Source organism: Metopolophium dirhodum, chromosome 7 (genome assembly GCF_019925205.1).
Source record: "Metopolophium dirhodum isolate CAU chromosome 7, ASM1992520v1, whole genome shotgun sequence".
Lineage (NCBI taxonomy): Eukaryota > Metazoa > Arthropoda > Insecta > Hemiptera > Aphididae > Metopolophium > Metopolophium dirhodum.
In genome coordinates this window covers 25891866-25911302 of record NC_083566.1, presented here as the reverse complement: position 1 = coordinate 25911302, position 19437 = coordinate 25891866, and the positions used below count along the sequence as shown (strand labels likewise).

The 19437-nt window shown below is 30.1% G+C and overlaps 1 protein-coding gene across 2 annotated transcripts in view; it reads right to left on the bottom strand.

Moving 5' to 3' along the window:
• Positions 1–18783, bottom strand: part of LOC132948352 (cyclic nucleotide-gated cation channel alpha-3) — a 124501-nt gene extending 105718 nt beyond the window's left edge. For both annotated transcript variants that reach the window (XM_061018780.1, XM_061018781.1), the window contains exon 1: positions 18396–18783. The gene's annotated coding sequence lies outside the window, so the exon portion shown is untranslated. The remainder of the gene's footprint in view (positions 1–18395) is intronic.
• Between the last annotated feature and the right edge of the window lie 654 nt (positions 18784–19437).

Here is a 19437-nt window from a genome sequence, read left to right as displayed (position 1 = left end):
ACAGAAGAATCAACTGCTCGCCGGGGAAAATGTATTAATCTACGACAAATAAACAATAAATAATAATATATAAATTATGTACCTAAACCCGTTTTAACTTTTTTAGATTCTGAGCGAAGCGATGAATGTATTTTTTATTTTATATTATTTTATTTTATTTTATTTTTATATTTAATTTATTTGTAGGTACTTAGTACCACTGTAAAACGCGTACTTCTATGCCAACCGTGACAGATATAAACAGTGCATGCTTTCAATGAAAATTTTTCCATCCTTAATACCAGCGTTTGTATCACAATATTTAGAATATTGTGTTTCTGTTGTCTAGACTGTAGTTTCTTACGATAAATTTTTTTTTACACATTTCAGTGATAAAAATACTAATAACATTTAAGTTAGATACTAATTTACTAATATTATTACGATTACACGGCGTTTTATATAGGCAATTTAACTACACATAATATTTTCGTAATATTATTTATTATTGTGATGTTTTTTTATGCATTTAAATAATACAATATTACGTATGCTTCTTTCACACTCTTGCCCAGTGAACAAATGGATAGAAAATGTATTAAAATGTAAAATGTGTATACGTATAACCTAAGCTTCAGCATGCAGCCAGGACGTTTCCGGAATAATAGGAAAATAATCTACCTGGAAATTCCTACCCCGCACGCATAACAGACTTCCGATTTCAATAAAAACACACCTATTAACAATACACTGAGGTTGGAGGATATAAAATAAAATACATAACATATGCGTTGAACGTTCACAATAGAAATCATTGTTATAATTAACATGTTCAAATCGATGGAACTAAACAATGCACTTTGTAACATTACATTTACTTGATTTACAATAATTCGATTAATAATATAGTATTTTGTTTTCCACCATCAAACTGTTTTTTTAATAAATCCTACAGACGGTCGTTATAATTGTTTAAAACACTGCAATTATACAATTTTAATTACATTTCAACTTCAAGTTGAAGTACAATAGTGTAATTATACGTAGAAAAGTAAAAACAAAAAAAAAATCGTTTGTCTAAAACCCATTAGTAATTACTGAACATAATATAATACAATAAATTATTTATTTATATCTATATTGACATTTTGTATGTGGAAATCCATCTTTGTATTATATTATAGTACATTAATGCACAAGTTTTCAAAATAATATGAAACAAATGTTTACTAGGCAATCATTTGAGAAAAACATTATAAAAGTATACAAGTGAACTTGTTAAAAGCAAAATATATATGAAAAAGTATTAGGTATTAATTATTTAGATGATATGTAATACTATATACATATTTGTCCATTTATATTATTCAATAAAAAACTGTGGAATAGATTGTGAAAGTACATGTCTTAAAATATTTTAATATATTACATCGTAATTATTTGTATTATAATATAAACATTATAGTTAGTATCATAAAGTATTATTGGTCATTAATATTAGCTATCTAAATAAATGTGTCAACAGAATATTATGTTATGTATTAGTAATGCAATAACAATCATTATTACTTTTTGACAGCTTTGATTTTATTTTTGTGGTTATACAGTTAGGAAGTGGTATACAATTTATTTTATTTTATTTAACTAGCCAAAGAAAAGATTTCCCAAGATAATATTACTATAATTGTAAGATTAAATACACATGCACACGGTCATTAAAATTAATAACACTTAGGGTAAAATGTTACGTCGGCTCGTGTACTGGGGTACAATTATGTAGGTAATGCGTTTAAGAACGTTTACAGTGTTTACACATTAATACATTATTATAACTCAAGTGTGAAACTTGAGAATTCAGTGCGGAACTGCGTTATTCATTAACTTAAAAAGCTGATTTACACAGCGATGACAGACTTGTATCCATGCTTTTGATTACGTGCCTATTATTATTTTTCATAAAACTTGTTATTTCACCTAACTTATTTCCGTATGTACTTACACAACATGTAGGATTGGTAGGGTAAGCCTACACCATCACCATGGACAGTGCGCATGCGTGTTCGTCGTAGATGACAAATTATTGTTACCTATATTTTAGATTTTGAAAATACTGTATATTGACCCAATAAATATCATATTGACACGTCATTATTCTTTTTTTCTATCATTATTAATTAAATACCTAGTTGTCTCGATGTAAATATTATTATTGGCCCAACTGAATGTAACGCGTCATATAGGAAGAAAAAATTAAATACAACGTACTCTGCATATGATTTGTATACTCCATGGTATTTATATTACCATAGGTCCATAGATAAATGGTATAAGAGGCAAAATAATTTAAAAGTAACCGGGTGTGGAGAAGCAAAACTCACAGTAAGTAGATACACTTGACGATAAAAACATAATATATTTTAAACTTGGACGAACAATATTCTATTTCGTTGAAAAAACGACGTCTAGCTATGTGGTGGTCGGTGGTTTGTATCTTGCATGTTATTTCATCAGTCGTCGAACAAGTCACGAAACAGCATTTTGCTCTGTCATAACACCCTTATGTTAGAGCAGGTAGCGCCGTTGTAAACGCGAGATAATAAAATCAATCGAAACGAAAACACACGTGTTACAAACCGACACAAGACAACAAGTACAACAACAATAGTATGGAGGACGAACCGAGTCAAAGTTAAATAAAATGAAAATGTCTCGCTGAGTATAATCATATATACGAATATAATACGATGATATATAGCGCAGTTTACCGGATAGAGAAAGAAGTACACACTTATGCAACGTACTTAACCATGCACACCGGCAGGAAAAGTATTTTCATTTGTATAATATGTTTATACTATTGATATTCTGACCTTACCTTAAAGTTTTTCCGCTGTAGAACGTGTGCTAACCAAATACACGTACATACATATATATATATATATCACGTCTATAATGGATTCCCTGCAGCTCCCGGGTCGACAGTGCTCGTAGCGTAAGAAGTGGTTTAATTCGTTTTCCTTTTTGAACCTGTGCAAACAGTATGGCGGGAAAATTCACGTCTAAAAACAAATACGATTCGTACGCGTTTTGTGTGAATGTGTGTATGTGTATGTGTGTGTGTGTGTGTGTGTTGTCGCGTTCGCACAAGACATTTGCTCGTCATGTTTACGATGTAAATTTCCTAACCACGTATTCACCGTCCGACACCTGTTTGCAACAAACTAAATACCTACACAATGTCTATTTCTGTTTTTTTTTCAGTCTTGATGTATAGGTGTCGTCAGTAATATAATACGTCAAAATTGTGTACGGACAGAGCGATTGCATTGGGCACGGATAAGTGTTTGCATGTGTTGACCCTGTGCAACAAAGCATTAAAGTAATTTAGTCTGTTGGTCGGACCCTCACATCCGAGATTTATATTAGTGCGTCGCACGATAAACTATAACATGTAATATATTATAATATTATGATGAACTTGAAGTCGACCGATTGTCGTATATGGATAATCTTAATATAACTACCGAAATCGTGCTTGTTCGCCGTGCCAAGGAGTATGTAAGAAAGTATATCCAACGTCGCGTTATGCACATACGTAAATAATATGTATACGTATTACCTTTATGTAAATCCTAACCTAACCTCATTTACGTAACAATAGAAATATTATATTAAACATAATGGTAATTTCAAACTTGATTTTGGCCATATTTTTATTCAGCGCAACAACTAGTAAAAGGTAAAAAAAGGAACATTAGAATATGTTTCTATGAAAATTGAAGTGAGAAAGCCGTTTTTTTCAATTATTATTATTAAACTAACTGCCTTTTTGCCTTTGCTTAACTTTTGAATTTAAATTCATAACATAGTTTATTTTGGATAACTTTTTGTCTCACAAAGTTTCTTGTTATATTTGGAAAATCAAAGTTTATGCATCAAAAACGATGGCTGATAAATGTAAAATGCAAGTTAAAAAAAATCTTTTACCTTTTATCATTGAATATTTTATCATGCAGCATTAAATTCGATTTATATTATAAAGCCTTTTATAAGAATTCTCAATAGGTATAATATAATATTTACGGATCGATGAAAAATACACGTGTTCTTATATACGTAATACAATATATAATATGACAAGAACAAAATTTCATATAATATTAAATAAAAGTTAAGTCACCCCATAAAACTTAATTCGCCGTGCAAATAGTTTTATTGAGTCTGATGATTTTCAATTTTATAAATTCTTATCTAATCATTAATTTCCAAGCTTGGCAGAGAAATTGAATTTCTAGTTTCTTCAAACCGAGCGTGAAAATAAATCAAACACGATGGTTGTTCGACAGGGATCCATCTCTTATTTTATAATGTATGTATTTAGATTCAAGTATAGAAAAGTTGGTGAATGTATTTGAGAATTCCCCGGGTTGACAAATGCAAATGGAATTTTGTTAAAATATTTCTCAAACCATTGTACTCAATCCTATCCTGATGACGTACTCACATAATACTATTTTTTAGACGACGATGTACAATAATTAATATAGTGTTTAATTTAATGATAACAATATGATGATGTGGACTGTTGCGTGATGGAATTTTTATATGCGTTTTAGTAAATTGGACGGTTTTTAAATGTATTCTTTGTAAATAAAACTTTAATTAATTAAAATGGATTGAATTATTCTATACATTTATACTCATATTACACAAAAAAGCTAACAATCCATTATTAGTTAAAAATAAAGGTTCAATTTCATATTTCGATATTTATTGTTTTTGGTAAAGGATTGTATACAAATTGTGTTTCGAATAAAAATATATATAACGAATAAAAAAATGTATTATATAACATTATTGCGTTTTATTATTTCTCCGATCGAATTCAATTATTTTTACATAACCATATCGCATAGGTATAATACATTGATTTGGCACGCGAGTGTAATTTAAAGAATATTACAGGTTATTATTGTATTCTGCAATCGTAGAATGAGGTTAGGTATAAATCCATAGTTAAGCTATAGTCTACTCTTTAACATATACCATATTATAAATATTCTTTAAATTTAAGTTTAATTTAATTTTGTATACAAATATTATTCATATTTTGTGTGATGGTTTATGGATTTTTTTAAAAAATACCAAACAGTAATTTTATTAATTAGCAATAATGTATTAGTTTAATACTTAGCACATTTCAATATAATATATTTGAGTATTTATATTATAATATATCATTATAGGTAGATACCTATATTCAAGACAATGGTTGTATTAAGAGGAGTTGAAAGCGGTGATATTATTTATCTGTCGTTAGATTTACTTAAGAATTGAGATCAACTTTCCCATATTTTTGTTTTTATTTTCAAAAAATTGAAATAGACTATAAAGCTATTATAAAGTCTTAACAAGATACATCACGGTTTCAAATATAATATAATAATATTAAATAAATCTGTTAGAAAAATAAATAAGTACCAAGGGGAGGCTCCACATTAGCCCCAACATAAAAATATCAACCACTGACCAATAATTAGTGTATATTTTACAAATGTCGATTTTATCGACTTATATCGTTTTATAATAATAACAATATTCTGGAATTTCGGATAAACTTAGTATGTAAAAAAGTAAACGTCTGATTTAATCATATTTACGACGAGGGATAAAGCACATTTCAACGTGGCCTGCTGCAAAGGTATTGGTTAACCCACCGAACTATAGTTGCACGCATATTCGGATAATCGGTTTTAACTAACGTCAGTTATTATTATTATTTTTATGATGATGAATAATATGGGATGTGGTTAAATTTTAATTACGTAGCGGTATTTTATATTTATTTTTTTAACTATGCGCGTATTGCTCTCTGTAGTTGGATTTTCCCCTCTGGTTTCCGCCATCGCCACCAAGCGTATAGGTTTATCATAACACTATTTGTATGCGCATAAATCGTCCTTATTATTTTTTTTTTTCCATACAGAATCGACCTCCCTTCACCGCCACGCGCGTAATCCCACCGGCCTAATTTCCAAAACCGCGACGATAAAAAGGGTTACGCGGACGTTATACACTCGCTGGCCGTGACACCGAGTGAATACTCGAGTCCGGCTCGGACGCGACGTTTAGTGTACAACGGTCACGGGTCCGTAAAAAACGAATACATTATGTTATATTATTATACTGTTAGGCATACGATAATATTAAAAAGTGTGTAATAATATATTATTCGTGAAATATTGTAAGCGCACGCGTTATGTCCGCGGAGGGAGGGTGGTGGCTGGTGGCTGTTTTATTTTTCAAATGTTTTATTCCAAACGCTCTGTTTATAATATTATACGGTTTCGGCGGAGCTCTGTTGGGCGCTGCGTTTGTTTACAGCTTGTGACGTGGTATAATACGACCTGCACCATTCCACGACTGCCAAGTATAGGTTAGGTACAGGTATATAATATATATTTGCATGTGCGGTCGTGAATTAATTCGTCGTAAGTTTTGTTTGATTGATGACCCGACCATCGCCGAGAACGTTTTCAGGCCATACATTTGCGTGAACGCATTATAAATATTATACTGATATAAATTAGGCACGCGTTGATGTGATGGAAAAATAAAAACATTTCAAAGAATATTATAATTATCATCACGCTATAGTTATAGGCGTCTGAACGTCGAAAATATAAATGTAATAATAATAATGTAACATTTTACAATATTTTATTCTTTTACTCGTAGGTCGAGTTTCATAAAAACTTCAAGTTATTCGATACCTACGGTGTGAGTATAGGTACGCTATGTGTGAAATTAATATAACAATTTGTTGAAAAAATGTTAGCGGTTCATATATATTAATGTATTTTTTTGTTCTTATGACGACAAATAATACATTATTTTAATGGTGTATAATATATTGTATGTAATATTGTGGAAATGTTAATCAGAAACCTTACACCATACAAAACAATTTCACAGATCAATAAAACCATTTATTAGATCGCAAAGAACCATTATGTCAGATATCTGGCTTCTAACACACAAGAGTCAAGCAATAACTTACTAAATTCAAATGCACAACCGTCTTTATTTTTGTATTTTATACGAAAGAAAGGCTAGCAATTTGTGGTTTATGGAAACGTGTACCGCACATTTTCCAAAAATATATCCGACATTTTCTCTGAGATATTATTGTAATTTCTAAGATAAAAATCGAAATATACATATACAGAACAACTAACGTTAATTTAGATTTTAAAAATCTGTTCAAATCCAAATTCTTTTAAAACAAATTATTCCATAGTTATTTTTTAACTTTCAATCAATATGTGCTGTACATAGTTTGTTATTGTTAAATAATATCCTAATAAAAACACTCAGTCAAACTACGTGTAAAAAATGACTAAGTATAAAAAAAACGGCTCTAAAAGTTGCCATATCATTTTATAGCTAAGTCTTTGAATTATAGATATAATTTATATAAATAGTCTGCAATTGTACTTAGCTTGGTGACTTTGAAACACTTGATTAGTAATAATACACTACATATTTCAATGACCGTAGACTATATATATTATTATGTACTCATTATACTATTGTATTTTAGAAAGATGTGTGTTTTTTATTATTTTTTTATTTTTGTGTCTGTTATCACCTTATAGGACAGTAAAAATGCTTGGATTTTCTTCAACAGTAACTTTTCTGAAAGTGAATCTAGTTGGTACTCTTGGGGGGTCAAAAGTAAAAAATTCCCAGTAGTTTTCTAAAACGACGTAAAAAACAAAGAAAAATTAAGGAAAACGGGAATTTTTACGCAAAATCTATTTATATGTATATCTAGCATTCTAGCTGATTTAAAATAATTACATATTACTTTTAATACTTTTGTTTATTGATAAGCGTGATCATTAACCTTTTTTTTTTTTTTTGATATTTAAATCAACTCATTTTAAAAGTGCACGTCCATAATCTATATTATAAAATTATATAATCAATTGATAAAAACATAACAAATTTGCTGGACGATATTAAAGATTGTTTTCAATTAAATTATCAACAACCTGATTTTCTTCTTGAAACTTTTATCAAATTAAATATTAAATTAAATCTAGTTTAATAATTAAACTAAAATAATAACCTACGCTTGCTGAATAATTCTTAAGCACGTATTATATTTTGCAACGTAATAATGTTATTTCAGTATAACCAACTATAAATCAAATGTATAAGTAAAGAACTTACCTTGCAACTGTAAATAGTTTATAATTTAGCTTTAGCTAAAAGAAAAATATTGATTTTTACTGTTCGTTTTGATATAAATAAACTAAAAATAAAATCAAGAAACTAATGAGTAATGAGTTCGTGTTAGAGTTTCCCGTGGTAAATTTTATTTTATACACTCAATACTTGATCAAATTATCAAATGGAACATTATCCTAAATAAACGTTAGCGCCAACCATTGGCTGTTGATTTTTCCATCTGCTGCGAAACTCTTAAAATGTATCACAAAACTTATTTTGGATAATGATAACTTTTACTTATTTTATACATTTTTGTTTTGAAATATTATTTTTTATTGATTATTATTATAATTATAACTTACTATACATTTTTTTAATAACAATAAGGTGGCATGATTTAAATTAAATGTAAATTTATGAGTTAGTTTTGATGATTAAATACCACTCACTCACTCACTCACTCATCGCTACATCCCAAAAACTACCAAACGTACAAACTTGAAACTTTGAATAGTGGTTCCTCTAATGATCTAGATGTGTAATAAGAAAGAATATTCCTACATTTGAAATTTTAAAGAGGTGCTCAAACAAGGATTTTGAGATTCACGGTGTAAATTGAAACTTTTTTTCTTGTTTATACATGGTCGTCATTGGTTGCAGATATTATAATATTATTAATAGTAGAAATTAGTATTTTTAAATTTTTTTTCATACAAATTATTGCCGTTATTTGGGAAGATCAGGTAAAATTATACATTAAAACTGCACACGAGCAAAGCCAAGATATTGAGCTAGTATATTTTTAAAAGCTTGCATAAATTATTCTAAAACTATTTATTGTATTAAAGTATATTTTTAATTTTAATTTTTTTTATTGGTCATGAAAATTAAGTTTCTTCTTTGACATTTAAGCCATTATACATACATTGATTAAAATAATAAATACATGTTTTAAAATAATTAGGTTTAATTACATGCTTGCCTTACATAGTTACAGCACACGATTTATTTAACAACTCTTAAATACAAATTTAGATTCATATTAAAGTATTATATTAGTATACACTAAAATAGTATAGTAATATTTGGTGAATAATAATATTAATTCGTAAAAAATCTAACAAAAATAATTGTCTGTGATTTTAATACACGTAAATATTAAAGTCCGTAGTGTTTGCGCCATCATAGGCGGGACGTAATGTCGTGGACAAATATTATTTTTAGTACGACGACATAGGTACCTAGTATAGTTGTTAGAATGTATTATATTTAATAGGACGGCGCTCCGCATAGGCATTTTTAAGGCATACGAGTGTATTATAACAAACGTAATTTCACAGTATAGCCAACTACGTGAATTTTATCACGTATGAATAAAATTATAAAATAATCCCATCAAAAACACTCCATCAAACTCCGTGTAAAAAATCGCCAAGTACCTATACAAATAATAAATGCTCTAAACGTTTTGATATCATTTTATAGCAAAGTCTTTGAACTAAAGATATTACTATCATTTATGTTAAAATAGTCTGCTAAATAATTCAACTTAGCTTGGCGACTTTAAAACACTTGATTAGGAATACACTGCACATAGTATTTCACAATAAAGTATTTCAATGATAGTGTAGACTATATTATTATAATATTACGTACTCATTATGCTATAGACTATAGTATTTTTAAATTTTTAACATAAGTCACCAAGCGAATTACAATTATTTACCACTTAGTGGACGTTTTCGGTTCCACCCCATTTGACCATCAAACCGTTTAAAGGGCCAATCTTTAGCACCTAGCAAAGCATTAATTGTCTGTCCGCAAATTCGATTGCTTGACCGTAAACGATCAGAATAGAAATATGCATTTCAGCCATTACGTACGAAAGCGGTTTGCGTATACAAGTAATCATAATTACGTATGATAGTTATAGTTAATTACCATACTCGATGGTCATTCTGAATTTATAACTCAAAATACGTCATGACGTCAATGATGAATCGTTCAATATTAGGTGCTGCAGTGGCGTGTAGACAATTTTTTGTGTGTGAGGCCCAATGCATTTTTATTTTACTACTACCACCACCACTACTTTTATAAGTACAAATTGTACAATTTACAAGTCCCCTCTATCTTCCCAACGGTTTGTTATTTGTTAACATTTAATTCTCTATTATGACAAGTCAATTTATCATATTATTCTCATGGCCTCACATCAGTACACCCCACCACCCACCCATTTATGTTGAGGCACAGGCCTCAAAAAATTATCTTCACCGCGCCACTGGTGCTGTTACTATATTATTATATACGTACCTGGTTACCTGGTACCTGCAGTCCTACACCGTAACATACTTTCACATCAGTACTTTCAGTCCAGCTCTCGACATGATCGAAATGTCCAAACTAATATTATAATAAAATATTACTACTCGCATTAAAACGTATACAAATATTACCACTGTAAATTATAATAATAATATAACGCGGTGATGGTATATTCTTATAATACTATTTATTGGTAATATACAAGCCTCGCCGTTATACTTACCAAGACGCGCGATGTTTGTAATAATTTGAATTACTGCGGTTGGTCCGTAACTATAAGTATAATATGATATTATGAAAAACGCTGATGGTTATTTTACAAAGCATTATATATTATGTTTATAAGCATTATTGTATTATATATTTTGTGTGTAATATGTGTTTATAGAAAAACGGATTTTTATTTTTACATTACTGCGTGCAAGCAGACACGAAAATATGTATTTAAATATTACATTACCAACGTCTTCGGGTTTATAAATTTCAATCTCAGTACGTGACTCATTTTTAAATGCACCAAAGCAATATTATGTGGGTGCCGCCGTAGCTGTACAACACGTAGGTAACTATATGCAATGGATTGGGTTCAAATCGTCATGAAAAAAAAAACCACATCAACACTGCGGCTGCCGTGTATGCGCTGAAAATAAAGTCTATATAGTAATCCGACGCGATGTTATGATAATATATAGCAGTAATATTAATTATATCGCCGTCCTGATATGGTGTGGAATGTATGCACACCGTGGCCCGTGTTTAGGTACTATTTTACATCCGTTTATATCGCAATAATAATAATGATTCCCCTACGGACGATTTTTACCCCTCCATTCCCCTCCCACCCCTCCGCACGGCAACTTATACCGTTCTGGCGGGGCCGTAATAATTTAACGGCGGCGGATCGTCCGGACGACAATGGTAATTTATTCAAGATACTGCTCTGCTATAATAATAATATATAAGTTGGACACAGTGGCTATTAGGCAGAACAGTGCTCATTAAGGTTCACGGCGTGGACCGCTGTTTGATTAAAAACAAAACCGTCGGGTCTGCGTGTTGAATGATCGAATATTATTTACAACGTATAATATGTAGGTAGTTACTATAAAATATGGGTTTGTAGTGCACGACTAACAAATATGTATATATTACATGTTATTGTATTATATACCTACGGACTACGGTAGTATATTATGCGCACCACGAAGTTTGGTTGACGTTTAGAAAATAAAAAAAACAAAAATAAATAAAAACACTCATCGATCGATATTGTTATGTCTAAATAATTTATTACACAATTTGTATATTATATTATTATATTATTATTAATATTATCTTTTCCTAAGCGATGAAATAATATTTGACGTGTGGGTATATCCTGTATAATAGCAGTGCCGATTAATTAATGCAAATTACTCCAGACCGTTACTGACGTGTTGTATAATATGATAACTGGTAATTGGTATTATTTACAAAATTGATATTACCTACTCATTATTTCATTATGAATAATATTGTAAATAATATTATTATTTTACCAATTAATTTTCATTATACGGCCATTTTAATGTATCGTGGATATGTGTTATCGTTTTCGTTTATGAAATATTTCCCCGAGGGAATTTTCTGATTTTAATTTTTATTAAAAATAAAAATATCCAAACATAATTCAATTGTACATTACACTAGTACAATAATGAAAACGTTTTCAACTCTTGTACACATCAATAATAGTTACAATAATTATTAAAATACTATTCATTCAATAAAATGATCGATTGGTCTAAATTATGTAATTGTGTTTATGTATTTGATAAACTATTAAACAAAAATACTCAAAATACAATTGTTAAAAATAATTTATTTACCTAGTTGTTCGTTTTTAAAATGCTCTGTTTCTATAAACTATTAGTAAAACCCAATTAGAACTACTTGTTACTATATCAAAGAAGCATGCCTTTTTGTATTATTTACTTACGATAAAACATTTTCACTTAAGGGGCTTGCACGTGACCTGTTGTGTTACTAGAAAACATGCCTTACAGGAAAAACTCTCACGCCTCGTAGAGTGATCATATTTATATAATTTTTTTTTTTTTTAATTTTTGTTATTTTTGTGAGAAGCAACGAAATTAAAAATTGAAGTCCAATGCACCCTGTGTAAAACAATCCTCTTTCTGTCGAATAAACAGTTAATCAAATCAAACCACTCTACGATGCATAAGAGTTATTCTGTAAACCTTGTTTTGAGCAAAAAATCATGCATTTTATTTTTGGTTGGCGTCGCCGTTGACATGTGCGCACATCCCGTAAATAGCCCGGTACCCACATACAATTACACTCATACTTATCATCATCGACGACTAACACAAATACCATGGACGACGGCAACAAAATTGCATATTGCCTGAATATTTATCCTTATTAAAGACACACAAACGTCGAGTAGGCCTCTTAAATAAACCGTATTAAAGTACTATTTACTGCACATAAACGAACATTTATTCTCTCAAATAACTATTGTGCATTTGAAGTATTTTCCATATATTTTTGCGCATGGATTTTAGATTCTTACCCAAGCCCATCTAGGCAAACAGTTTAGCTAGGATTATGACATTAAGACTCGGTGTAAATGTTGTAGGTATCATATTATTATATACCTATGTCTTTAGTATTTACGCAAATCTTTTCTTCTAGACAGTAGCGTACATTTATGTGTTCAATAAAGGAAGGGAGGGAGGATTAAAAATAAAAAAAACATTATATACAGGATATTATTATCAAGAATGTTCGCCCGATTCATTCCGTAATAACAAATTTATTCAAATTCAGATTTTAGGAACTTTAATCAACATTTTATAATTTGGAAAAAAAATAGTTCGAGTATTATAATTAATAATATACTAGATCAAATTACATCCGATTAAATCTCTTTTGTGTTTTGTAAAAACATTTTTAAATTTTTAAGGACTGTATAATATATTATCTTTAGTACATATATATTTTAATTACTCAGAAACTACCTACTTGTTCAAATTATGATTTGGATAGATCAACATTTTCAGAAAAATCATCCCCTTAATTATTAATGGTTAAAAAGGTTGGTTCAGACGTTTGTATTGCCACAAAATTATACATTAACTGGTATAAAAACCTAGTGTACTTAAAAATATGTTAAAAACATCTGATCATTCTTAAAAAATTCAAAAATCATAAATTGAATAAATGCACCATTAAAGAAAACAATGTGAGTGACCATGTTTGGGGAATCATCCCGTGTATAATATTACATATTATATACGAATATATATTAGAAAAAACACTTTCGCATATTTTTTATATTGAAAAAAAGTCAATGGAGATTACACACGCGTGAGGGATATACGTGTACTCTACTTATTCTACATAACATTCTACACCAATCTAAACTTGAATTAATATCCAAGTAGGTATATGACATAAAGAATAAAACTTTGAGAAATAGCAAAAAAAAAATTCATATAAAAACATTTATATTTCTCTAATCGGTCTAATACTTTAAATCAACTAATAAAATTACTACTTATTATTATAATGTACCTATACCACGAATCTCTTTACCTCAAAATGGTCCAGATAATATTATAGTTACTAACTAGTAAGATTAGATAAAGCTAGATAAGTTATACTACTTATACAATTTAAAACATTTAAAAATTAAATTAAATAAATTTGGAGTATAAAATAATTTCTATTTATAATTTCACCCATGTATTCAAGACTTGAACCAAACAATAATTATTCAAGATAAATTGTTTGTAGGTACCTATATAATATATCTATTATATTATGCTTCAAAGATTTATAATACATTTTTTTTTTTATTCATTCCAGAAAACATTATTTCAAAGATTTGTCTGAGCAGTGTTTAATTATTCCAATTTAATTAATTCTGAATCGTATAACAATGATTTATTTCTATACCTCCGTATATTTTTTATTGAGTTTAATTATAAATATGGAAAAGTGTAGATAATATATAAAATATAAGTTTACACAGTATAAAATATACTTTCTAATAAATATTAATATTATTTAGGTATAAATTGTTATAAATTAATTAAAAATTGTTGTACTTTAATATAATCAATATAGGTAACTATAATATGCTCAAAGCACATAGGTGTCAAACTATAGAATATTTAATAAATAAGAAAAAGTGTTTGTAATAATTACCAGAGAAAATATAAAATAGTATTACATGAACTTTAAAATTGTTTTTGAATATTAAATAAAAAGAGTTGACTATTTTAAATTGTTTATATTTATGTAAATAATAATAATTTATAATATAGTATTAAAAATTGAAAATTTATTTGATGAATGAAAAAATACTCTAGGTTTTGGATAATTGTATAGAAGTAAACCTTTATTATTTTATTTAGTATAATTATTGACTTATTGACTATTGTGTACACTAAACAAATAAAGTATATAGTAAAAAATATTTTTTTTTATATTTATCATTTTATGTATTGTTAAATTAAAAATAACTTATAAAAATGGATTTTATAATATTATACATTTTGTTAATTTTATAATTTTTATATCTTGCTTTTTGAGGACTTTTTTATTATAATTTAATGTCACTGTATATTATTAAAATATATCGATTGATTCATTACAAAAACGTGTACTATATATCGTTCATTTAAATTACCTAAAATGCATTATGATATTATCAGTCGGTATATTATGCGGTTAATATTTTTTACAGTATAGAATAGTTATCAGACGAAATAAAATTAGTTCAATGGGTGTGCACCAGGCAGAATAACGAAAAGGTACTAACTTATCTTCTCATTAAAAAAATAATCGACCAGATTTAAGTAAAATGCAAAATATATCTTGCATAAAATGAACCATTCAAACCTTTTTAATGATTTCAAACAAATGTTAATTTCTTCCACTCTGTTGAAAACCAATTTTATATTGGCAAAAAATAATTTAATGACTGTATTGTATTATTATTTTACACGACAACCCATAATAATTTGAATAAATATGTGTTGCGTATACTTAAGGATGTTTTCAGTATAACGTTGTATTAATAGTTCGTTATTAAATGTAATTAGTGGTAGATAATCACTGGTTCCCACGATTCGTGTATTTGATAATAATTAATATATTCGATACTCGCCATGCGCTTGGAACAGAATACGCCTTGTAAAAATATTCGGTATTTCGGTATAATTGTTATTCGTCACTCGTCACCATCCCCGCGTATTATCGGTAAAGTGACAAGAGTTAAAGAAGTATGTATATATATTATATTCCTGATTCTTCAAATACACGAGTAGCGAGAATGATCTAGCATTCTAGCTGACTATATTCTAGTAACTCGACGATTATTAGAGTGTTCGTATATACAAAGTGTCCGGTAAAGAAGTGACAGGCCGGCGTCATAAATTATGATAGTATACCTTAAGTTATGAAAAAACCCTTAAGGGGAGGGGGGAGGTAATTTTTTTTTAAAGCTATTTTATTTTACTATCAACTAACATACACTATCAGACCAGAAATGTAAAAATGATTTTTATTAAATTTAAAAAAAGTAGAATTTTGTACAATAGTACAATGTAAATTAAAACTTTAGTAGGTAAATAGGGGTTTATTTGGAATTAGACGTGATTTCCTTTTAAAAATCCTTATTTTTCCCAACTTTATTTTACTTTTTTTTAATTTAATAAAAATAATTTGTATAATACAATAAAATATAGCTTTTTCAAAAAAAAAATTGCGATACAAATTTGAAAAGTTTTTAAGATACGACAGAAAATGTGTAGTAGTTTCGGTTTTGTTTAAAAAACAGTTGAATTGTCAATAACTAAAAAAATAAAACGGTATACTCCCCTTTAAAGGTGTTTTTTTCATAACTTAAGGTGTACTATAATATGACGCCGGCCGTTCTTTCTTCATGTACACATTGTATAATATTCATCAAATACACGAGTCGTATGAACTCAGCTATACTTAGACTAGGGGTACTTATAGAACTTATGTGACTTATATTATTATATTTTATACTAGTTTGAATACAAACTAACCAGCATCCACTCGCGGCTGCTTCGTGGTTAGTTGTGTTTACTATACGTCTTAATCGTTTTTTATGAGTCTATGGTTTTATCGCATGGAAGAATTATATACTTTGATGATAGTTTTAATAATTTGTTAAGATGTATAACAACCCCAGTCGCCGATATCGATATTGCTACCTACGAAGACACTCGAGCACTTTCATTTGGACACCGTATTAAGAAATCGATACTTTATATTTATAATCCCAAATATATTATAATATTTAGCAGGTACATAGTAAACAGTATCAATAATATTATACTACTGAAATAATGTCCGGTGCACTACCTGTTGATGGCCGCGGGCAAGTGGTAAACGTGGGGCGCGGGGGGGGGGGGCTGATATTGTTGTGTCGTGTTACACCGGACGACGCGACACCGACAAATACCATAAGAAAATGTGACGTAAGCAACCGTGGTAAAAGAACAACTCTCGGAGCCATCAGCTCACACCAGCGTCCGCAACAAGACAGTCACGCACGAACCACTGCTGCAGATATAATAATATTAAGGTACAGGGTTTTTACCCGATGGAAATTATTTAAAATGGAGCGTATTGCACTAATACTATTGAACTTTTTGAACGTTGTGCCGTCCATTTAGCGAGGACAGGGCGTAACACGTCCTGTGTGTGTGTTATATATTATAATAATAATAGTATATACTTTATTCACCTCAGTCTGTAATCGACACTGCACCGGATTAGTCAGAGCAACCGTGTACGGAGGTCATTAACGAATTATCATATACAATTATAAAATAATTATACTATTATCATCGTCAAAACGGTTTTTTTCTTACGCACGTGTGCGTTTTCATCGCGCCCGTCCCTGATGCATCTCAGCCGGCGCGTCATCGGTGTTATCGATGCGCCTCCACGAACGGTGCCGAGTCCAAAATGTTGGTGTGCGAGAAACTATTTACGAATTTGATCGCACGATGTATTATTTCCTCTAATTCTTCATTCTCGTCAAACAGCATGACGGTACCTACGTCGTATAATATTTTGCAACATTTTTTTTCACTTAAATATATCTAATATGTACCATTTTTGTAATTCGTATCTGGTGAAGCTTTATTAAAAAGTATATTGTAATAATAGTATTGATCACGAATCATACAACTGATTATGGTTATGGTACCAAACCGCACCAATTACCAAGATATTTTTCACTTGAAATTCACAAAAGCATTTCGTCTCATTGATATTTTACTGTTTTGATTTTTGTTTTATAAAATCAGAAATGATGTATATTCAATTAAAATATGATAATGTTCATCGTGAAATTAGGTCAAAGTTGACTTTAATCAAAACGATCAAAGCCCAGAATATATTTGTTTGAATTTATTTTTAGAAGTACCAACACTCAATAATATTATTGGATAATATATATTCTTTTAAAATTATTTATATATTTTGGGCCTATGGATGTGAGTTTCAAAGCCACCCAAAAGGCTAAAGGTTCGTTAATTTTTACTCTGGGACCGCCGTCCTTAAATATTGTTGATTGAGTTTATCTCAACTTATTTTTTTTCCAATATGAGCACCACAATAATATAGTGCTAATATACATAATATATCACCTAGCTATAACACATTAATTTATACTTTAAATCGTTCTTCAAATACACGTGATCACAGTGCGTCGTCGCATCGTGCGGCGAGTCCATTTTCTAATTACATAACACACGGTGAAAACATTTGATATTAACATGTTACCTATTGAAACTTACCGCAGGAATGCTCGAACGTCCGTCTCCGGCGCCGGAGATCTACGCGACGACCCGCGGAGACGACGATTTATTTGCACGCGTGCACACGACACTACACGTGACGGACGGAGACGACGGGCTGCGAATATTTTTTCGTTTCACCTCTCAGATCATCCCGGTTCGCAACAACTATTATTTCGCCGACACCACGACGAAGGCGTATAGTATTTTATTCAACGCACGCAATATTATATTATTTTTTGTTAAAATCGTCCTGCGTCGGTTTTTCCCCGACACAAAATTAAAAAAAAAATTTCCTGTTATATGCTCTTCCCGGTGCGTACTGCTAAAAATCTCGTTCGGTTCACGACATCACAATGGACACGATCTGGGAACACTACGGCGGCGCCGGTGGTCCGGGAGCGGTGGCGGCGTCACAGTCGGCGGCAGTGGTTATTCGGCGGTCCCTTTACTCTGAGGGGAGGATAATGCGGTGCGCGCGCATCGCGATACGACACCACCTCACCGCCACTGACACCAACGCCACACTATTCAGTATAGTATAACTACGCTTAAGTTCTCGTCCCGGAATCCAACCCGCTGGTTAGTTTCTTTTTACCAGTTTATTTTTCTTAACATTTTTTATTTTTTTCTCATCAATCCCTTTCACGCAGTTTTATTTTTTCGTATTTTTTTTTCAGCCCCTCCATCATCATAACAACTCTACACGCACACTTTAATATTATATAACTCGCGAACATTAAAATATAATCGTCGTATTCCACGATTACGTATATTTCGTATTCACGTCGGGATTTATATTATTTTGTTATTTTTCGCACGGACGAATTACAACTTTTAATTGCTATGTATACCTAGGTACAATGTGGCAGATTACGGAGGAATAGCCTTTGATTTTGGCGAATGCATGTCGTCCGATTAACCGGCGTCGGTATAAAACGGTCGCGATGAAGTATACAATATACCATAGGACGATAAGTTGTATCTGTCGTATACCTAGGTACTGACGTCTGATAGTTACTGTCTATAATATCAATTTAGT